The 24,266-nt window shown below is 37.1% G+C and overlaps 1 long non-coding RNA gene across 1 annotated transcript in view; it reads left to right on the top strand.

The window, feature by feature from the left end:
* The window catches only part of LOC139795518 (uncharacterized), a 173,323-nt gene that overhangs the window by 5,151 nt on the left and 143,906 nt on the right, over positions 1-24,266 (top strand). Inside the window, exon 2 of the long non-coding RNA XR_011725541.1 lies at positions 8,234-8,298. This is a non-coding gene — a long non-coding RNA (uncharacterized lncRNA). The remainder of the gene's footprint in view (positions 1-8,233; positions 8,299-24,266) is intronic.

Raw genomic sequence — 24,266 nt, 5'->3', positions numbered from 1 at the left:
TGTCTTTTTTTTTTTTTTTTCCCTGCTTATTGGCATTTTTCAGAGTACAGGAAGTTGAATTTCTCTGTTTCTCAGTACTTTAAAGACTAATAGAAATCTGTCAAAGGGAAAATATGGCAGTGGAACTCTCATTGGGGTTTTCATAGCTTAGTCCCCTGGTTGCTGTGCTACTGGTTGATAACTACTTGTGAACTGCTTGAGAAGAAAGGAACAGATACTCTCATAGGTATCTTACGTTAAATAGTTCTGTTGAAATAAGTGTGACTATTCTCATATACTATACTCATACAAATGAGTAATTCAGAAAATTATTGAAGTAACTATGTAACATAAATATGCATTTCAGAGCTGTCCAGATCAGACATAATTTTAAATAGATGCTATCTCCAGGCATGCTTTAATCCAACATTCCCTTAAATCCATAGATATCCCACTTTACTGTATGGAGTATCAACTAAAAATAAAGAAGTTAAGTAACCAAATAAATGCTCTACCCAGCTCATCAGCCACAAAATAGCTGCATACAGTTGGTTTTCAGAGTCACTGACTAAAGGACATTGAAACAGAGGACTAACTGTGTACAGTGAGTGCTAGATCCAGTAAAGCACAGGTGGACTGAACACAGGGTTAAAGCAGTTCAGGTGTCTAAATTCAAACTACACTGCATACCATACATTTTTCATGGCTTGGCTTCACGAGAGGCTTTCCCTATGCTTGCTGCAAGCGCACTGATGGCTGATAAGGCCAATGTGGGACAGGCAGCGTGGCTGCAAAAGGCAGAGCAGGAAGTCTCCTGTGAGGGGACAGGCACGGCACGGCTCTTTCTGCGCTGTCTTTTCTCCTCCAGACTGATTCTACATATGTTCCCAAAGGAGGCAGCAGCGTTATGGATGGTGTCTCCATGTCTCCCAACCTGGAGGCCAGAGCGGACCACTGATGGCAGTCAATATGGAAAAAGCTAAGGGATTGTTTCAGGGAATCCTTGTATTTCCTCTTTGGAGCTCCTCTGTTGTAGCAGCCGGTGACAAGTTCACCATAGAGCACAATCTTAGGGAGGGGGTGATCCTCCATCCTGGAGACGTGCCCTGCCCAGCGAAGCTCTTTCCTCAGTATCATGGCCTCCATACTGGTGACCCCTGCATGTTCAAGGACAGGAACATTGGTCATGTGGTCAGTTCAGTGGATGTTTAGGATTGTACGGAGGATGGAAGTGTTCAAGGAGTTGCAGGTAGTAGATGACCCATGATTCAGACCCATATAAAAGAGTAGACAGTACAATGGCTCTGTAGACACTAATCTTTGTACTTTTCTTCAGGTGTTTATTGCTCATATAAATAATAGAGGAACTCGTGAAATTTAGCATGGAGTGCTTGGCCTCCATGCTTCCATACTTCAGATGGGGTTTCATCAACCCCAGCTACCTTGCCAGTTTTCAGTTGCTGTATGGCTTTAAGAGGCTCTCCCAAAGTAGGGGTGATGCCCAATTCAGTCTTCACCGGTTGTTGTGTAACGTGCTGAATTCTGAAAATGTTCAGACCACCGGTTCAGGATGGAGGTTTTATCTGTCAGAAACATTTGGCTATCTGCACTGAGTAGGGGGCTTTGGGCCTGGTGTGTGGGTCCATACACTGCTTTCAGCATTTCATAGAGCCCTCTGTGGTCACCCATAACCGCATAGTTCAGTCTTTTCTGCTAAGTTGATCCACCACTGGTTCTGGATATCTTGAAGTTTCTGTTGGAGCTTACTGCATGCAAGATGAAAGGCTGCTTTTCTTACATGGCAAGATGGCTGAGCAAGGTGGGCTTGGTGAGCAGTTCTCTTCTTTTTCAACAAGTCTTGGATCTCTTGGTTTTGTCAAACCAATCTTCATTTTTCTTTGAGGAGAACCCTAGGGATTATTCAGAGGACTGCAGTGTAGTGAAATGAGGCAATCAGGTGTTGCTAATTACAAGGTGGGAGGTGTGAGCTTGTGTTAAGCCCACCTGTGCCCAATTAGGGCTTATCCCAGCTGTGCATGAGCAGGATTGGGCGACCAATAAAAGGTGAGCTTCCAGATGCATGCTTAGCTCACTCTCGAGCAGCCAAAGGAGGTCAGCTGAGTCTGGAGCACTGAACAAGGCTTAGCCGAGTCTGAAGGCAGCAAGATTGGAGCACTGTTTGTGCACCTTGGCAAGAACACCTGTTTGACTTCAAAGTGCTTGCCCCAAGAAAGGTTCGTCTGCTATGCTGCAGGATGCTATTTTTCATGTGTTGCCAAAGTGCTTCAAGAGAGGGATCTATGGGATGATCTAAAAGTCTGGGTGGAGGGTTTACCTGAAAGCTGTTTCACACTGTATCTTTTTGGAGATCATTAACTTTGAGCCTCCTCTTTGGGATGCCGCTCCTCTTAGGTTTGGGCTTAAAGTAGAGGGTAAGTTTGCATCGCACAAGGCAGTGGTCTGTATGACATTCTGTACTGGGCATCACTTGGGTATGACGGACATTGCCAACATTTCTCTGGCACACTCGGACATAGTCAATGAGGTGCCAGTGCTTGGGTCGAGGATGCATCCAGGCTGTCATCAGGCTATCTGTTGGAAGATAGTGTTGGTGATGGTGAGCTACTAATCAGCACAAAACTCTAACAGGAGACATCCATTGTCATTACAGTTTCCAACACCATGCTTGCCTAGTACTCCTTTCCAGGTTTCATAGTTCTTTTCTGTTCTGGTGTTGAAGTCACCAAGGATTATGATCTTATCACCTACAGGAACCTTTTGGGTGAGGCAATGCACATCAGTGTAGAAACTAAGTTTTTCTGCATGGTCATCTTGGAAGGTTGGGGCATAAATACTGAAAAGAACAACATGTTGCTTGTTGTGTAGTGGGAGGTGTAAGGAAATAATGCAATTGGAATGACCTGTCAGCAAATTTTCATGTTTGGAGGCGATGAAGCCAATTCCTGAGAGGTGTCTTTTGGTTTTGGGTTTGCCTGACCAGTAGAGTGTGTAGCCGGTACCAGGTTCTTTAAGACTGCCTTCTTCATGAAGATGAACTTCACTGAGAGCAGCAATGTTAATGGTAAGTCGTGACAGTTTGTGAGCAGTTAGAGCAGAATAACACTCAGGATGCCCATTGGCTGCTGTATCAAGCATGGTTCTGATGTTCCAACATGAAAGTGTCAATCTGAACACACCTTTAGAGGCAGGTGTATGCCTTTGTCTCTTTGTCTTTGTTCAACTGCATAAGAAGATGCCTGTTGACCATGGGTAGCCAACTGGGTGGGGGGTAGAAATGAGCTTTGGTTAGGCTGCCTTTTCTAGGCCCCTCTCTGTGTGGAGCAAGCAGTGCTCTCCTTGAAAAAGGCTGCTTGGTCACTCGGGATGCTGCCAAACAAGATTGTCATCTCCTGGGTCAGTCTCGAACGACAAGTGTCCTGAGCCACCTGCATGCAGGATTGGGTCTGCAGCTTCCAGTGCACCTTTCACCTCCTGTTTCACCCCTTGCCTGTCGTTGCAGAGCTCACCCTTTCAGCCTGTGCAGTGGCTTTTTTAGGTGAGGCACAACGTGCACAGAACTGACCCCACCCTTTATTCCTAAGGTTTATCTGCCATGGCCTAGCAAGCTGCGATGGTGACAGCAAAGTCCTTGGGACACAGGTTTAGTTAGAGTATCCTTCTCTTAGATGGATGGCCTTACAGGGCTAAACGAGCTCCATCTACCTGGGTTTGGAGTTGTCCTTCTCCTGGAATGGTTGCCTGATGGCTAGTGAGCCCATCCTGCCCATGGACACACTTTGTCTGACCCTTCAGTTGTGGCCTGTCTGGAATGGGAGACCCTAGTGGTGGCACATGCCACCACCAGCATAGCTCACAACCTCACAAAAGCATGACAAGGGGGTGTCTGTGAAGGGACCATACCTTAGATGTATAGTAAATAAACACATTTCAATGAAAGCTAAAAGTGAAACTCTTGACACTGAAAAAAAATTTACTTGGGAATCAGAATCCTGCATAGTGCAGTTGAGCACAGCTCTATCAACTTCTGAGTTTCTGCTGCCCCTGGTTTTAAGTTTGTATGTTTAAATGGTTGGAATTAGTTTCAGGTGCAAAAATCACAGTAAGAAAATGTACAGAGACAAAAATAAAAAAAATAACAAAACTTAATCGGGTTAGGAGATTATCCATCAAATTACATTTTTAAGAGTAGCTGTTAAAATGTTGATGAAAAAATATATGATGAGTCAAGGACACTAAAAAACCGAATGTGTGGGTTCTACAAGATATTACACTTCGTACTAAGAATTTTACTTTATGACCCAATGTGATTAAATAGTATACTGCTGAAAATGCAGATGTTATACTACTATAGTAAAAAAACATCTTCTTTTAAAGATGTTTCTAATTAAATCATGAAAGATCACAGAGTAGGGAGGGGCTTTACTAAGAGTGCAGTCATGTAGAAGGATTCAAGGCTGATTTTTGAAGTTTCCTTCTCCAGACTGCATGGCCTTGAAACCATTGAATGATTCTTCTAGAGAAACTGGGTAATGTTTTGGTTTTTTTGTACTACTCAGTAATATGCATGAACTGTTTGTCAGGAAGGATTATTTTTAAGGAAAATCTGTTTTCAGATTGACCTTGCATTCCTATTTGTAAGGAAGCTAAAGAGAAGGCAACATTCACAGCACTGAAGATTCCTTCCATCTATATAACATTCAAGTCTCAGATAAACATATTTTAAAATGGCTGTGATAGTGAAAGACAGAAAAAGGAAAATAATTCATCTATTTTTAAAAACAGAGGTGTTAGCATAAAATAAGGTTTCAGCAAGGACATCAGAATTTATGAAAATAATAATCTGTATATGGGCTTTTCTTAAAGAATTAGGCAAGAGACTGTGAACTCAAGTGTGAGCATTCCATTACATTTTATGGGGTTAGAAGTGCATGTCAATAAATACTAAAATAGTCCATAACACTGCTGAGATCGGGGACCTTGCTTAATGTCAAAATATTCCAATACCTGTGGAATAATGTCTTCTGTATTCCAAAGGCTTTTCTTATACCATTAAACTTAATGTTATTATGTATTGTTTGAAGTAAGTACTTAAAAATAAGAAGTTATGGATGAATATATCCAGGTGTGGAAGCAAGCCCATGAATGCATGCCAGAACCCCTTGTTCTGGGATATTCTATTCAAACACTTAAATCCATTCTTACAGAGTCAAGTCTGGCTCTTTGTCACTATTTTCTCCTACATAACCAAATACTTCCAGGCTGAACAAGAAGTCCATTTCTGTTCGGTCTAATGTTCTTTCTATTTTATAGAAAGTAAACATTCTGATTTGAGAGCTGATCTTCACTTCCCAACAGGTAGGTAGTAATAACTTGATTCCATGCTGCCCACACCTTTCAAAAACTGGGGCAAGATACTCCTAAAAAACAGGTATTGTGAAACATTCATTCTTGCCAACCTCTTCTGAAAAGAGCTGAAAAAACAAATTCTTTATAGAGCTAGTCTCGCCAGGCTTCTTGGCTGACATCCTGAACTAAAAGCTCTCTTGCATTTTGAAGTCTAGATCTGACCTCTTCCACTGTTCTTCTGAGGAATTACTTTAGGTTGATTGCTTTATTCATTATTTTCTTATATCTAAAAGTTACATCATAACTTTTTTTTGTTGTTTCAGTACAGTGGCCATACTATTAACCCAGTCAGTAGTGTCTGAATTAACTCCAAATGGGGGAGTTCAGTTCGTATCACATTTCTGAGAACTAATTGTATTTTATGTGAGACATCTACTTTGAAAGCACACTGGGGCCCATATCAGTGTGATATGTTATAGATTTAATGCTTCCCAATCCATTAAAAGCTTAATCAGATTCATTAACTGTAGTTGGTACATCCATTTCAGTAGTCAAATGTGCTTGATGATACACCTTTGCAGTTGGCTGTTACAGCTACCCTTGTTTCCACTTCCACTGTGCATAACTTTAGGCAGTGGCATCTCCTCTGTAGAAATTACAGTTTGGCTTCATCACCGTAATGGTTTAATTGCTCCCTAATATTTAGTACTTTAGTATTTGAGCATTGGTTGGATGTTAGTTTTTCTGCATGTTTTTGCCACTCTTACGTATCACAGAACTTTAAAAACTAGTACATTTCACCTTTGTTTCTTGTGTCTCAAACTATTAATGAAAGGGTCTGGTTTTGAATGTGTCACGGTTTAACACTGGCCCAGCAATTAAACCAAATAACAGATGTTCTCTATTAATCCCCCTCTCCTCCCTGATAAAGAAAGGAGAGAGAATAAGGGAGAGAGACTTACAGGTTGGAAACTAAATTACACAGCTTTAATGAAACAGTAATGATAAATAGGAAAAATTACTAAATCTATACAAATATACAGGAAAATTGATGACATGTTCCTCCTCCCTTTCCCCCAGTAACTCTCACATCACCACTGAGGCTGCAGGGCAGCCCTGGGAAAGTCCAGGCTGAACTCCTGGGGTCAGCAGCAATCAGGAGCTGGAGGCAGGAACACACAGATATGGGCTGGCGTTCAGATCAGGACCCCAGGCAGATGAATGGATGGAATCCTCCCAGGATGCCAAAGCAAACAGGGATAGGTGAAGGAAGGAAAGGAAGAGGAAGGAAGGAAAGGAAGAAAAGAAAGAAAGGGAAGGAAGGAAGAGGAAGGAGTTTGATATGTATGGGATGTAATACTCTGGTCAATTTTGGTCATTTATCTTGTCTGCTCCTCCTCAAAGGAGGGCTGCAGGTGTGACCTCTTTACTCCTTTTCTCTTTCTAGACCACAAGATGTTTCTCAGAACTGAGCAGTGTCTTTGGTTCTGCATACCAGTCTCTAGCTGTAACTCTAAACATTGAGCATTATCAGTCCTAGAAGCAGATACTGACTGAGAAACTTGCTGTTAATTTCAGCAAGTGCAGCTACTTACAGGAGACTTAGCAAAATGACAAAGCTGAAAATTACCTTTATCCTGGCCCAAACCAGGACAGAATGTTTGTATGGAAACAGAATAATTAACTCAGTTTCTTCAAGACCATCTAAAAATTTGCTCTCTGAGTGTATGACCTGGCATGTAATTTGATTTTTAAAATACTTAATTTTTTCTGGGCATAAAACGGTTTTGCAGAATGGGTGCTTTCATGGTATACCCAGTGTCCAACTAAAGCTGGGAATTTCAGAGGTGTGACTGTAGGTAACATGACTGTTTTTTAAAAGGCCTAGCTGCTGAGAGCAGCCTAAGTTGACGACATTGAGACTTTCAGTAGAGTCTCGAAAGCACATTTTTTGTGTTCTGTATTCTAACAGTAAAATAGCAAAAAATGTTTTTCCTTAAATCACTGACTTTACTGATAATCTTACACTTCATTAGAGTCTGATTCCTTATTTAAGGTTATTTAGAGATTTCAGTTGCTATGTAGTCTTTCCCTGTATCTTCATCCAAATATGATTATTTCAGAAGTTTGGTTTGGTTTTTTTTCACTTTTTAGCCTTGAACTTTATTTTTATCAAGAGTAATGGATTTTTTACTCAGATCAAAAATGTGTTATTTCATGTAAAAATGTTTTTGTTATCAAGGTAAATATTCACTGGATTGTATCATATAAGTTATACAATAATCCTGTAAAATTATAACTATTTCTAGCAAAATATTCCCTATCAAGATTCATATGGAAACTGAAATTTATCAGATATTTAAAAATATTTTACAAGAAAATTTATTTCATGCTTAGCTAGCCGGAATTTCTTTAAAATGTTACTATAATACTTTTTTTCCTCTAAAGTTACTTTTTTTTTTTTATTAAGATAAAAGTGCCAGTGATCATTCTTATAAACTTTCTCTAAAATTTTCAATAAAGGAGGAATTACATTTTTATAGGAAAATAAACAAATCTGAAAAGGATATAATCTTTCTTACAATACTAATAATCTTCAATTAAACAAAAAACTGAATTTTACTGTTTTAGTCCAATCTTTTGAATGTTCCATGAGTATGCAATTTGCATCTAAAATATTCTGTACTATCATGTGCAGGAAATGTTTCTGTACCAATAACTTTTTTGGGGTAGATTATTTGACTTTTTTTTTCTTTTTCTTTTTTTGTAACTGTTCAACAATTTTCAGCTATTCCTACACAAAGAAATATATATTAGATCTTGAAACCCTCTAGGCTTATGACATGCAACAATGTGGGTGATTTCTCTCATTTTTTTACACTTCTAGGAAAATTTAGGAGTGCTTCAGCTGCTTCTAGGGTTGAAAAATTCCTTCCAGCATGAGGAACAGTGGTAAGTTTATTTGCTCTGCTTTTGTCAAACCCCACTTACCTCTAATACTTCTAATACTGTATAATTAGAATAGGTGTTGAAAGTTCTCCCCAGAACTTATTTTCTGCTCCCATTCAAAAGCATAGCTCAAGGGCATGACAGACAGTGCTCTCCCCAAATATTAGTGTGTACTGACTCTAATGTATCCTCAACAAAATTCTGGAGTTGATACAGCTAAAGAAGGCATTTTTAAAAAGAGTTTCCATCTTTTTCAAGGCAAACCAAACCAGAAATCTCAACTATTTAAACACAAATAAAAAAAAAAAGTGGAAAATTTGAATATGTTCAACACGTGGTATGCTTAAACACCTGATATTTTAAATTTATGGTAAATGTTAGGAACATTTTTACTGTCCTCCCTATATTAATTACCACACTTGGATCATTTGTCTTTCAAAGGGACTAGTAAACCTTAATTTGCTTTAGCAGTTTTGAATGGATTTTATTGTTTCTTACCACAGCCTTTCAACTCTAGTAATTTGAAAACTAAATATGAACTGCAAAACTCAATCAATCCTGTAGTATTCTTTTAATATCAATTTTTATATAATTACCTTCCAAAATGCGTTCAATTACTGACAATTGTTCTCATGCACTTTGAGGGACAACACTAATTTCACACTTAGCAGCATTTTAAAAGGAAGGTGATTCAAACACTGTATAAAAAAGTTCCTCTCTCAAGACCTCTACAGCGTTGTTCCAGGCTTTATGAGAAAAATAGGATTCCACTGTGCAATCCAGATTTTACAGAAACACACATATGTATGTGGTTCTGTTTGGCGAGTTAGTATTCTTATAATGTTAGTATTCTTATAATGCTAACTACACCTATTATAAGCTTGGTTGTGTTCTTTTTAAACCAATAAAGTTATGGAAAAATCCACAGAAGTTTATGGGCCAGATTAAGACTAATTATTAAAGTAATAGAAGCAGGAGCTCTTACATACAGATTCCTCCTCTTAAGTTGCCTTACAGATAGTAGCAGCATCCCTCTTTGAACTGTTACGTTACAAGGTATCTTCCTTCACTTTATGAAATCGTACCTTTTTTCATCTTTGGCCCATTCTTTCTCCCTATCCCAGAGGAATACAGGTGGAAAGGACTAGTGATGTCAATATGGTAGTATGGTAATGATTTACAGCTTCTGTTCCAGTGAGGTCATTGGAACTATCAGTCACTTCGTAGGCACAAATTATTTTTGTTATATCTATTTTGTTGCTGTACTCTCTGATGGATCTTGTGACAACTGGAAATTCTATTTATTTATGTGCATATTTTTAAGAGGCTGTCAGTAGAGCCCAGAGCATTGACTGGGTACTCTTATTATAAAGTAGTAAAAATCGAAATCAAGAAGTAAATCAAATGACACCTTCCTCAAATGAGAGTACACAAAATGGAACTAACAGTTATGGATAAGTAGCAGTCTTCTGCAGATCTTCTAAATTATCTTCAATGTGCTATCGAGTTTAAGCAGAGGAGACAAGGAAACAGAAGAATTATTGTCAAAACACCATGCAGACACTTAACAAAAAAAATAACAGCCTTTTTTTTTGGCAAGTGACAGCCAGACTCAGCTCTAGTGTATAGCTCAGTGATGTCAAGGAAATTTATAAATAAATTTGTATACGTTGCAACATCCCAAACACACAGAATGGCTGACAAATAAAGACCAGTGATTAAATATCTTTAAAGGAGAGATACAAGGTTGTTTTAGTTTAAATGTAAATTTCGGATGGAGTCCTACAAGCACCATGAAGTATAGTGGTTTTGTTGTTAAGATTTCTTTATAGTAGGCTCTAATTTCAGATGAAATGCTGTTATAAAGCTCTATAATCATGACTTTTTTAATGAGAATCAAAGCCAGCCCACAGTACTAAGTGTGATAACCAGTTACAGGTTTTTTCAACAGTATCTTGTACTGGGTTGATTAATTTTTTTCCAGAAAACTGAGCTATATCTAATTTCCCCTATGCCTTTCATGGCATAGCATTGCCTTTCTAAGTCACCAGGAAAGAAGCCAAAACTTTATAAAACTGTAAGAGTCAACTACAGATCATGCAAGTGACAACTTGGGCAAAATGAATTACAAGATTAGGAAGAAGTTCTTCACCATGAGGGTGGTGAGGCACTGGAACAGATTGCTGAGAGAGGTGGTGGAAGCCCCACCCCTGGAAGTTTTTAAGGCCAGGCTGGACAGGACTCTGAGCAACCTGATCTAGTGGGAGGTGTCCCCGCCTGTGGCAGGGAGGTTGCAACTAGATGATTTCAAAGGTCCCTTCCAACCCTGAAAATTCTATGATTTTATGATTCTAAGTTGATAATGTAATGAAAGGAAGCTCCAAAATATGTTCGGTCAGCAGCACTGGAAACAGGAACACATAACTTGGGGGGAAATAGGTGGCCAGAATGCAACAGAACCCCTTGTGGACATAAAATTCATTATGTCTCATAGGCTAAGAAGGATCAGCTTTGGGGAAAAAGAGGAGCCATGCATGCATGAACTGCATTTTTGAAAGGTATATTAAAATGTAGACTAACCCAAAGCCCACTAAAGGAAACATGTTTTTTCTGCTTACTTGTGAGGCTTTGGATAATGATCCTACAGGTGACAGAAGCAGCCTCAGAAGGTTTTCCAGAGTAAGGAAAGCTATGATTTCTATAGTACTGCACTAGGTACAGTATTGAAAACAATCTCAGTGCTGTTAGTAACGCTTAACAAGCCACAACTTCACAGCAGTAGTTATCCTCTCTAAAGTAAATAATGTCTGTGAGAATTAGGGGCAAAAAATATTTATAACAGTGTAGCAACTCTGAGAAGAGCTCTTACACTTGATCAGATAAGTAATGCCTATTTTAAAATTAGGTTGTTCTAATCTAACTAATTGCAGTGGTTTTTAGCATTGAAAATCCAAACTTGTAGGTAAATAAGTCTTTTGAATAATAAGTAAATTATGTCTTTTGAAAGAACAGACCTAAGCATTTTTTGTATTGACATAAGAGATCTCTAGGGATATTTTTACTGGATTTTTACTGATAGCCTCAACAAACATAAAACTGAAAAATCAAAATAGCAAAAAATAAAATTTGGGGAATATAAAAGTTCTGGCTAAAACATTTAGGGCACAGAATCTCATAGTGGAGACTGGAGTTGTATTGAGAGCTCACCTGCTTTTCTTTACGTATTGCAGTGTTCTTGGTATGTAACAAAACAATATCTACAGAAATACCTAGGCACAACATAGTGAATTAATAATGGAGGTTCAGTCTTAACTGTGAATTCCCTTGCATTAGTTGGTATATTGCCGATATAGAAAGGGTTTTGTGGCTTAATACACAGCAGCATATAGAGTGTAAGCTGGAAATCCATTTTGTAGTTGTGGAACAATATACAGAACACAATAAACCCATTCCTACCTTCCCATTGCTTTCTTACAGTAGGAAGCCAACATTTAGAAACCCATAGCAAACAAACACCTGCTAAGCATAAATCACGAGCACAAACATAGAACTGGACAAATTCAGAGAGATATGATGGGGGAAAAAAATCCAAGAAAAACCTTAATAGTCATTAGGAAAACCTAACATTTATTTCACTAACTGACAGGTAGCTAGTGAATCAACTTCAGAACAACCATAAAGAGAGAACTGGTTATTATGCTAGTAAAACTTAAACAGCAGAGCTTTTTAATAAGCCGCACTCTGGTAGGACTACACTGAGTGAGCCCAAGCAGGAAAAAGCAATAATCACATCTAGCAATAACAAGGGGATCAACTAATATCCATCATAATTTCTCACTGTTTTTCTTCTCCCTATTAGTATGACATATAGTAGAAGCATTAGCAGCCCAACAAGATACTGAGCAAAACAGGTGCAGAAACAAAAGCATCTTTATTTAAAGAGTCAGGATTTTTCTTCGAAAAAAACCTTGTTTGTATTATGCAGGTTGGAGCCTAGGTTGCCCATTGTATATACCCATTGTGTAATGTGTGCCCTATTTCATCTTGTCCTGCAGAGTGTGGCTGTGATACACATAACACATGTGCCCATAAAGTTACCCAGAAATGCACTGGAAAGGTTCAATATATGCCATGGCAAGCATATTTCTTTGTTAATTCCATAAAGACAGCCTGGAGAAGCCAAGTCTCCCACTATTTTTGTGTCTGCAGTGGGGAGAAAAAAGGACATTGCATTCTATCATTATCACAGAATTATAGTGTACTATGTAATACTTCTACTCTTGCCAGAGAATGATAGTGGAAACGGCATTGCCCCATTAGTAATGCTTAATGTAGAAGCTGAAAATCATATGACCGGTGGCAGCTTATGCCATCCCATCAGTTTGTAAATTGGATGCGGTTTGTCAGATGGACATGATATCCCTCCACTGTAGGTGGTCTCTGTTTCATTAGGTTTCAGATTGGTGGTAGTGAACAATAATCCAAAAGTGTGCAATAGGTACCTCAACCTCATTTTTCATTAACAGTGCTTCCCAAATGTATTGGAAGCAGGTACAAAGCATAGATTTTGTTTGGCTTACTTTGATCCGTGCAGAGACTATCAGGTATCCGACTTCACTGCTGGAGGCTTATAGTTTCAGTTAGCAGAACCTGGTACAGCAACTGGATGAGGTGGTTTTGATGCAATCTTGTCATTTAGGAATGATGCAGAAATAGTGGGTGGCAAAGCTGCTAATTTTTTTTTTTTTTTTAAATGAAGTAATGTGCAGCCAACATTCTCTTTACCTATAAGGCACTGGAGTTACCGGAGCATCTTTCTAAATTACATGGTAGATAGAAGAGTGGTAGTGATTTTTTTTTTTTTTCCTGTGTTTTCCAAGAGATTAACAGAGGTGTTGATGCATTTTTCCCGCTTCTAAAAGCAATGAAAAAGAGAAAAAAAGTCTTTTCCAGGGTCACTGAAATGGCATACATAGCAGCTACTGGTGTATCTTACATATTTTTGGCTTATAGAGATATGTTTTACTTCACAGTGAAATAAATCAAAGCAGGATATTATGTTGCTAATATTGGCTAATTGAAAAGTAATTATTAAAGCAGAGAACTCTGGATTCATGCAAATAACATAATTTTTACAAAGATTGCAGAAAACTGATATTAGACACTGCAACAGATGAGTAAAAACTGGTATCATCAGACCTGACATGGAACCACATTCTTTCACTACCTGATGCAGCTTTCTTTCTAAATGTTATCTTAAAAAATGTGCACATATATTATTAGCAAATTAAACATAGTTTTAAAAAATAAAATCAAAGCTCTAAGTAAAATATTATTATAGTAATCGGCATCAATTTTATCTTATTTAAATTAGTTTTTAATGTTAAGATGGATGGATCTTATATACTGTATCATGTAACATCAAGCTGTACATGTAATCAAGACAGACACCATGGTTTACTCTTATCTCCATTTACAAGAAGTTTCCATTCACAATATTTTGTTGTCTCATTCTAAGAAATGTATGCCTAGGCCTTGAATATTTAAAGAAACCTCTTTGTTTGAATGAACACAAGCACTGTTCTTTATGGGGCTGAGGGAGGAGGATGTCTGTGTGTGCATGTATTTGGCATGAATTTATATGGAATATATTGATGCAGGGTCTCACATCATGCCTTTCTTTCAGCAGCACCTCTTATCATTGTTTAAGAATATCTTTTCATTTTATGCTTTTCTTTAGTTATCTAACATAACTGGGCAACTTTTCTTCTGAAGTTCTAAAACCTATGTCCATTGCCCTGGGTTTCAGCCTCAAGCATATCACTTTAATAGATCACTTTCAAGATACATTGATATTCTGCTTTAATTAGTGCCATGAAAGAGAAAAAGCTCTTCAGATGTCAATGGCTTGCAAAAGTTGTTGGAGCATCTTCTTAAAGCAAATCTGAAGGACTAGCCCTAACTTTTTTTTTCTTCTTTCTTTCACATGATCCTATTACAGGAGTTTTTTTGTAAACTGGTGTTATAAACGATTATTTTTAGTTAAGAGAAGCACCAGGAAAGATTAAAAATTGGGTATAAAGACATTTTGGTTCTTGATCTTCTTTCTTCTCATCTCAACCTTTAGAAAGTCTTGCTGGAAGAACACAAGGAACAGCAGGAATGTTTCTAACAGATCTTTGAGACCTCCTTGCAGTCAGATCCCAGGGGAGCTAGAACAGTATACCTCTGTGGTTCAAAAACTCTTTGGGCCAGAAAAAGGGGCCTTTATCTGCTGACATTTCAAACATATTCAATCAAATATTGATCTAGAAAATCAGCCACTTTTTCTCTAGCCAAGAAATTAAATTAGTGCTACCTACTGAAGATCTACAAATGGTTCTCCTGAAGATAATGATAGTACCCTAGGCTATTCCTAGGATCAAAAGTTTTTATGGACACCAAACTGATTTAATATTTTCTGTAATGCATGGAGAAAAAAGGGTGAAAGATCTGCTTGCCAATAGTAATGTGCTGGAGATTATCTCATGTGGCGAGTCCTTGCATCAAGGAGCCAGGTAGGTTTTTCAAATCATCTCATCTTTGGAATAAAAGAGACAGAACATAGCCCATTTCACCTTACACAAAGTTTTTCATCACCAGAAACATTTGATACCTCTTACTTAAGTTGGCTCTGGTAGCACATGATCCTCTAACTCATAAACATATCCTGTTTCTGTTGTGTTCTGTTTTCAAGATGTCCTGTATGTTGCTTTGAAAGAAATGAGAAGTCTCTTCTTCATACTCTGAACACTAACATAACACAATCATAAAACGTGTCTGATGAGCAATAGTCAGATAAAGTTTCCTTCAAAAATATTTTAAATACGATTGTTGAAATATTTTCATCATTTATATTATGAAAAAAGGTAGTCTCTTTACAAAGAGCGTAAGGGTTTAGTGATTTACTTAGTACTGTATTCTGTGAATTTACTAGGATAAATAACGAGACATTTGTTTTTATTGATGCACTTGTCACATTCTCGTCCATAAAACCATGTCTTGGGGATTTAACTACACTGAGACAATGAACTGAATTGATCCTGGCTGAATCATTAAGGGGTGGATTTTTTACTTCTCTCACTTCTTCATGAGAGGTGCATAGATTTGATGACGTTTTGAAATTCTTAACAGTTTATATTCATTACCAGACCTATGTAATTGGAATGCACAAGAGGAGATAGGTATAAATTTTATAAATGTATCAAAGCTTCTTAGAAGTTTTGAAGGATGGACTTTAAAAGGAGTTAAAGTGATTTTGAAATTCCAAGATTTACCAAAGTTGGAACTACTTTAATCCATTGTTTGATTTGGCAGGTTTTGGATTCTGTTTCACTTATTAATTAGTTCCTGTGTTTAGACTGTCTACTAGAATTTATAGCTAACATGAAATAATTTTAAATACCAATAATTAAATATTCTGTATACATTTACACTGAATTGTTTAGGCTGGATAGGGCCTCTAGTCCAATCCCCCTCCAAAAGCAGAGTCAGATGGAGCTGGTTCTCCAGGACTGTTACCAGTCAGGTTTTAAGTATCTCCACAAATGGACTCCACAACCTCTCTGGGCAGCCTGTTCTAGTGTGTGACCATCATCACAGTAAAAGTTTTCTTGAGTACAGGCTGAATTTTACGCTTTTAAATTTGTGTCCATTTTCTATTGCCCTGCCAGTGTGCACTACTGGCTACTTAGTCTTCTTTCCCTCTGACCAAGTGTTTATGCATGTTTACAAGATCCCCCATAAGCCTTCTCCAGGTTGCAGTCCCAGCTCTCTGAGCCTCGTATCTCATACAAAGTCTCATTTTAGGTCACCAAGAATTCAGCTAACATATCTAGAAACCATTTGCATTACACAATAGAAATTTTCAAGGAGTTTCAAAACACAATTTAGTCCTCACTGTGGACACCCAAGGAATTTTGAACAAAAAAATTTACACGTGCCACCTTTTCACTAGAATTTTTGTAGCAGTGATCTTGTATGCAACAAGTAATCCAGCAAAGAGGCAGGGACCCCTTCCTGTAAAAGAACTCCTCTGCATAAAAATATTTCTGTTCTGCGTATTGAGCTCTCAGCTGTTCAAAAAGCTCCAAAAATGTAATGCATAGAAGAAAATTCTGTAGCACAGGATACATGTAGATTACATAATTTCCAGATAGATACGTTAATCCTGTGTTTAGTATTTTGTAACCCATGTACCTGGGAAAATAATGAGAGGTTCCTTTTAAAGGAATTACAGAGAATCAAGACATGTTAAATAATCACAGAGGATTACTTTATAATCTTAGGGAGGCATCAATGAAACTTTTATAGCTTTCAGTTTTGTCCCCTGTCCAGTAAATCCTTAGCAAACTCCATAAACTTTTCCCAGAATATCCTAGGGAGATCAACAAGTGGATTAAATAATTCCCTCTATCCTCTGTTATTAATTCCCTTTTACACATTCCAAAAATATTGTTGGGCTGCAGAAAAGTCTCCTTGTTTCAGTGAGGGGAAGGCTGCAATGTTGCTAATAATTTCATCATTAGGCAGAGGACACCAGCACAGCAGGGTCTCATCATCCAGAGGGAAGCCAGGTAGCCCTGACATACCTGCCTACAGTCTGGTTACTTTTAGAGTAGTAGTATGGCCCGTTCTTTAGTCTTCATTGAACTGATAACTTGCTCTCAAGGGACAGAGAACTGAGGAAATCTCCTAGTTAAAAATGCAGAGAATTTTTATGTTTGAACTAGCAACTGCAAATCCTTCCTTGCAAGAATAAGAAACTTAGTTTTCTCAATACTGGTAATGATTTTGCTTGCCAGACTATCCTAGGGAGCAATTACATGTCAGATGGGGAAATAGGTTGCTTGTTTACATCTGAAAATGAGACCTTGCAGGGCTAAAAGAGGCTCCAAGCGTGCTGAATGTCCTCTTAAACATATATGACAAATATGAGAAGTCACAATTCTGGAGGAATTCAATTAACTTCTTCAGACAAATATTCTAAATAAAGATGCATGTTGAAATGTCAAAGTCCTTGGAACAATGCACCCTAGATTAATGTAATATAAATGCTACTGTTAAATCAACCTGATCTGATAAATAAAAATTGTTTTTCTGATTTTCAGTATACATTCACATACCAATTTATCTATTAGAACTCATTGAATATGTCATTAAAATGTAGATAGAGGTACACTGCTTAAACATTTAAATTTAGCCCTTCAGAACCAACCCAGATTTAAAGAAATCAAGTAGTTCAGAAAGCTGGAGACATAAAGAGAAGTTCCATGCATGGCAAAGTTCCCACAGCTTTCAGTCATAAAAAGATTTAACTTAGTTTTTGTCATGGATCAGTCCAGCTAGGAGAGATATGAAAGGAGGTAGAAATTAATTCTCAGTTTTCACCATAACAGAATTTGACATCCAAGTGCAAGCTATTCTGCAGCAGGAGTGGCATAGTTTAATATATTTTTTAATGAACTGGAAAAAGGGATGAGCACTGAGGTGATAAAATTCACAGGTGACAAAATTATTCAAGTTAATCAAGACCAGAGAGGGTAATAAGAAACTTCAGAAGAAAATAAACAAGTTAGGTGAATGATCAACCTGATGGCAGATTAAATTCAGTGTTGATATATGCAAATTAATGTACTTTACAAGGATTTTTTTTAATCTATTTTTACACCTTGCTGAGTTCTAAATTAATTGTATCATGGGAAAAGGACCTAGATAGCTTTGTCAAGAGTCAATAAAGACCTCTGCTTGGCACACAGCTATAGTACAGAAGTTTTGGTACAGAGAGGAAGAATAAAATTGAAAACTCTTTAATGTCATTAAATTAGATGTCCTCCACATTGCGTTTGCATGTACAGTCCTGGCCAAAAAATGCAAAAAAGTTTTGTAAAGTTAGAAGCAGCTTAGTTCTATCTAGCACAAATGACAGAGTAAGGAGAAAAGACCAGAACAATTGGCATCAGTAGCCTTATAGAAGAGATTCATGGTAGATATGATAAAAAGCTGGGAAAAATGTCTTGATAAGGATGGTTTAAAATTTTGTCATGTATGATAAGAACAGTCAGTAAAATTTAAAGCAGGAGAAACACTTCTTACACAATGTGGAGCTTGTTGCTCTGAGATGTTAGTTTAGCAAAAGTCAAAGAAGACTGGAAATTTATAGGAACACAGAGATCTTGAACTCTGGAGCTACATTTTTCAGTTTGCTTATTGCTTTGCTTTGCAAAGATAGTTCTGCAGGAATTACTTCTAGCTATTATAAATTTAATGTTTAAACATAACATTCCTCCTACTATTTCTTCAGGATAATAATTCCCAATTAAGAACATATTGTAGTAAGATAAACAAGAGAAAAATGAAGAGAGAGAATGATAAAGAGTCTAAGTACTGTTATGTAAATAACCTGTAAATGCAGGCATTGTACTTTTATTATGGGTTAGTTGAGCTTTAATTGTGATCTAAATTTAATTGAATTAGTAGACTGCAGACAGGCAGTGCAGATTGCTAAAGAGCTGCTCTTGAGTTATTTTGGTAGCATACTGGTACTTTCAAAAAATGCTCATAGTATTTATTTAAAGAGAGTTTTAACTATTTTGTTGAAGGATGTTATTGAAATGGAATCCACAGAAGCAATTAACCATAAGCAGTGCTTTACTGTAACCAGTGAAGAAGCCATGTACTGCATATACTGTAAAGTGTGGTGAACACAAGGTTTAATAAACAGAAATTCTAAGGGATTTTCACAGGTCTAGTAGAGTGGTGACATATATTATCATCATGCTCATCACAGATTGGAATATGATTTTACACTGTCATGTCACATTGGCCTATGATAACCACAAGTCATTTATTTCCTTCGAAAACAGTAATTAGGCAAGACAACCTGTGTTGCCTCATGGTGAGGTTATGGTAGTATTTACTGATAATTAGAAGTATAACTTGTATCATCTATTGTATCTTTCCATAGAAATGTAGAGCATTTCTAAGGTAAGAAGAACAGTCCAGGGTTTTTTTATTTTATTTTATTTTTGGTTGGTTATATACGAAGCACTTCAATCACTTGTACAAAACTTAAATTTCAAATTATATAGAAATACTCAAATTAAGAATTAATATATTTTCAGAGTACAATAAATCATTAGACTGCTTTGTAATTATAGAATTCTTCATTATTTAGCTCCATTTTTTGCAGACATAAGGAGACAGGTACCTATCTGTCTATCTCACTCCTGAGTCTCTTCTGGTTTTTATTTTTCTATATACTATACATTAGTTTTATTTAATGCTGCGAATCTAAAATGAGACTTCTATTAAACTAAGAATGCAGAGTTACTACAATGTTTTTATTTCCCTCGGAAAACATAAATAATTAAACTTTATTTCAAATAAAAAGATTCATACTGTACTACAATCTTTTTTTCCTTTATGAGTTGCCTAGCAGAATGGTAATCCTGTACTCTCACTAAGATATGATGCTAGAAATTATCACAAAAGAATTCCTTTCACTTTAGTCCTTTTGCAAGATGGATGCAGTGGATGTATACAAAACAATTTAAAAGGCTTTTCATCAGGCTTCATTCTTGATTTCTACCATAAATTCCACAAGCTACAGTACTTTAATGCAGAAGCGTAGATGTCCATAAAAAGCTGGAGGGAATGGTGTATGTTATAATGCTGTTATAAAACTGTCCACGATATTAACACACACTGTATATTAAATACACAAAACTGTTGCAATAACTTGAAGGGTGAGACAAACTCGTGAAAACAAATAAATTCTTTAGGACAGTAGGCAAAAGACTGTTCTTTGCAAAAAGATTTAAATACAGTTGTGCAGCAGTCCAAATTAAAGTGAAGTCAACCCCCTAGTCTGCAAAACCAGTCTCAAAATAAATAAATGAACAGCTGGAAAATGAGACCCTTCCAAACTTCCTGTCTCCAGAAACTGCTATAGATTTACACCACCATAAGCAATATAAACATTTCTCTCATCTATACTCTGGTTGTGTGCAGCTTATTAGCTGTGCTGTGCCAGTTGGTAATTTCACTCACAGTAGACAGGAATGCATTATTAAAGCATGTGTGAAACCTCACTGTTTTAGCAGTGATTTTTCAGGGACACAGTATAGGTTTTTAATGTGCAGCAGTGACACACACTTAGTTCAGGATACGACAAAGCACTCAAACTTTATTTACTAAACTAACTATCCTTTTTTTTCTACTTACAGCATTACCACCTGAGTGTAAGACTATTTTACATGGTGAGATCCCTCATTTCTGGCCTAGCATAGTGCTTGGTTTCTAATATGTCACCTAGACCCACTCAACACATCTTCTCAGAATTTTTTTTGTCTCTTGAAACAGCAATACAACAAAAATACAGAAGTGGTTAGGCACAATTGCATTGAATTAAGTTGGCTGCCATTTTAGGTAGTCCCAGGGTCATGAATAGCAAAATATAAAAATTTCAGCTTTACCGTTGGTCAAAAACTTAATATGTTTCATGACCCTACACTAGATTCAACCTATAAAATGAGAGAAGCTTAATAAATCTCTGTAATAAGTATTATACATTATGACAAGGAAAACTTAGATCAAGCTTATCCTTTGAAGTTTTAATGGATACTACAATTTCATGACAGCAACTCACCTATGCTTGTAATAAGTTTGCAAAGCCTGGAGCAGCTCCAGTCATCTTGGACTATAGCTTTGGACGACAATGAACTCAGGCAACTGCAAGCTTCAAAGGGCTTATTCAAATATTCTAGCTCTGGTCTTACCAGGCTTTGCAGTCAGACTTTTAAATACAGTTCTTCATATCAAGGAGTTATTTCTAGCTTGGGTTGTTCATAATTTTGTCCTGTAATATAATTGCAAAGCCTTCCAGTTTGAAAAGAATTAATAAGATATGCCCTTTTTGCCTCGTGAAAGAAAATTAAAAAACCCAAACGAAACCCAAAAAAACCCCATAACAACACATCAGGGCAAATCTTGGATCTCAGTTTTTCACTGCTTTGTGTAACGACATCAGGTCCCAATTAGGAAGTCTGCCCGAACAAAGGTAAAAAGAATAAATATAGCCATGGAGCATGACAGCAACAAATAGACAAAAAATTACTGTAAACAACACATGCCCTTCTCTGTACTTACTGTGCCTGTTCATGGACAATGTTTCAACTCATCCTGCATGTTCTGTAACAAGAAAGACAGCATTTGGCTTCCAGATGCTAGCACTGAGACAGAGTGCTGACATTTCAGACTGATGGCAGAAGGGTATTCAACAAGTGTGTATAAGGAGAATGTTTACCTTCTTTTAAAGGGAAAAAAAAATGGATTAAATGCCTTTGCAGCTCTAATGTACCCCTATTACAATACCAAATAATGCTGAATCAGGGGAGAGAGATGTAAACATGTTCTCAGTCAAAGACTAAATGAAGTTAGTGTCTTTTCTGGAGAAAATGCTAACTTTTTTTTTTTTTTTTTTTTTTTTTTTTTTAAATTAAAAATGAGTTTTCTCACTGATTTCAGTAAGGCTTTGTATAGGAATATCTCTTCCATAAGAAAACTCATACTTGGGACCTTAGCTGTCTGCAGTCTTGGACTAGGTATCTGAACATACTCATCTACTGCCATTTCAGAGGCCCTAGGGTATCTGAGGACCAAAATATTTTCACTTACTACCTGGACTGTAAAGTGGATGGTATCTAATGTTCATATTTTGGACAGTTTGAACTGGCAAAAAAAAACAGGGGAGAGGCAATAAATAATACTAATTAAAATAATTTGTAGTCTTAACAATTTAAAGTATAATAAATGATACTGGAAAGAGTTTCTGCAAAGCAGCTGTCTGTATAAATGCACTGTCACTCTGAGATGAAGGCAAATGAGAAAAAACTGCAGTGAATAATAGAGACTGAGCCCATTTGTTATTATAACCTGAATCTTGCAAAGCTTTATGAATATATTTAACTTCCTGCATTTTAACTCTCTTGCTTTTGGTGGGACTGCCATGTGTACAGACAATCATTTGTATAAATCTGTCTGATAATGAGCATCTAAAGGATCAGAACTTAATTCATTCTCTCTTTGCATAGGAAGAATGAAGCAGAAATAATTCTGTTTGTCTAGGCATTGTGTGCTATAACTATAGTGTTATGTACTCTGTAGACATGAGTCTCTCCTGATAAAAATTGCTTTAAGAGTGAGGGAAAGTCATTAAAGTCCTGTAGAACTAAAGAGGAGAATGCAGTCCTGTACATTAAAAAAAAAATAATAAATTGTATAATAAAGACGTAGTTTACCAACAGAAAACACGGATCAATAATTTTTAAAAGGCTGTTCTGTGAAAACACACACAAGCCTGCCCCTATTCAGGCACTGGTCCCTTCTCCTATGCCATGGGTCAATGATAACTTTGATTTCCTCAACGAGGCTTCGTTCTGGGTGAATGTGGCACCACATTATCTTGGCTTACAGTTTTCATTCCCAGTTTAACAGTTATAAACACCTTTCAACATCAAATGAGAGCAGCAGGGTAATCCAGATAAAAGAGAATTCTTCAGCCCTAACAGCATGACTCAGATTTATATGCCTCTTTCAAATTTCTGTTCCACATTCTAAGACTTGCAACATTTCACAAGTACCATATAATGTGCTACTTGATTAGTCTTCCCAAGGATACAATGTGCTGCAACACATTGTTTGGGTGTTTTATAGGTATGCATCTCTACCACTTCTGGTATTCATTGAAAAAATATATCATGGGCTTCTCTTTCTGTGCTCTGCAGTCTTGACGTTTCTTAATATAAGGTTGTCTCCCAAGATGTCAAACTGGTTTTGAATTGTTTTTTGGTGTTCTCAGTTAAAACACTGTCATGTAAATCAATCACATCCTCAGTTCTCTGTCAGGGACCTGCAATCTTAAAGTGCAGACTTCAAGTGGTATCAGTATTGTTACTAGATTTCATTGTAGGAAAGCAAGTATCATACTGGGGTTTACTTGTTACTGTCCCAGGTAGAGCCTTTGCTTAAAAAAATATTAAGTTTTGGCTTCTTTAATTTTGATCCAAACTTTGTCAAGTTGTCAAGGTTAACCAAGCAAACATAACTTACTATTACTGTTCTGATGCAGCTTCCAAATTGGAAGAGGGCTAAGTGAGATGGTCATAACTTAACTTCAGCTTACAAGCCAAAGGGCAGAGATGCTCCGTGATTTTCTTGCAGCTTTTCTCACAACTTAAGCTGTTTTCCTAACAGCTGTATGCAAGGTTACAAAGCTGTCTTTAGATGTGGGGGAAAGAGGCTGTAGAGACTGCTGGTACATACAAGGCCTTGACATACTATACAGGTAAACAAAAGAGGCAGAAGGGAAAGTAGTATTAACCTCATTTTACAGGCTGGACACCAAATCCTAGAGCTGAAGGTCTTGATTTAGAAAAATAGTTCCATCTCATATCTAGCTTAAATCTGTTTGAAGACAGTACTTAAAACTGCTGTGAAGAGTGATGGTATCACATGTTTTCTACAAACAGGTAATTCACCTGAGGTCAGAGAAGTCGTATGTGGCAGAGCTGAGTGTTGTTTCCATGTCTGAAGTGCTGGGCAGTGCTTCACTAAAGAATCTTTGAACATTTTTCTTCCATCCATTGAAAAAAAAAATTATTTTCTTTATTATCTTATTCACTGCAACTGCTGACCAGGAATTTCACCTAATGTATTACTGTAATCATGATATTCCCAGCTAGAGATAGATTCTGTGAGATTTCATTCACAGTCTTTCAGTCCTGGTTTCCCAGGTTCCAGCTTTATGCTTCACATGGGGTAAAGTAGATGTAAATCACCTTTGCTGATTATTTTTTACTGCTACAAAGTTTCTTTAAAGATTTTATAGAGAGCCATGGTTTATAAATTATTTTGTATGTCCCAGAGTATTA

The sequence above is a fragment of the Heliangelus exortis genome, chromosome 3, assembly GCF_036169615.1.
Source record: "Heliangelus exortis chromosome 3, bHelExo1.hap1, whole genome shotgun sequence".
Taxonomy (NCBI): domain Eukaryota; kingdom Metazoa; phylum Chordata; class Aves; order Apodiformes; family Trochilidae; genus Heliangelus; species Heliangelus exortis.
The sequence above is the reverse complement of the archived record's forward strand: the minus strand, read 5'-3'. Positions and strand labels throughout refer to the sequence as shown.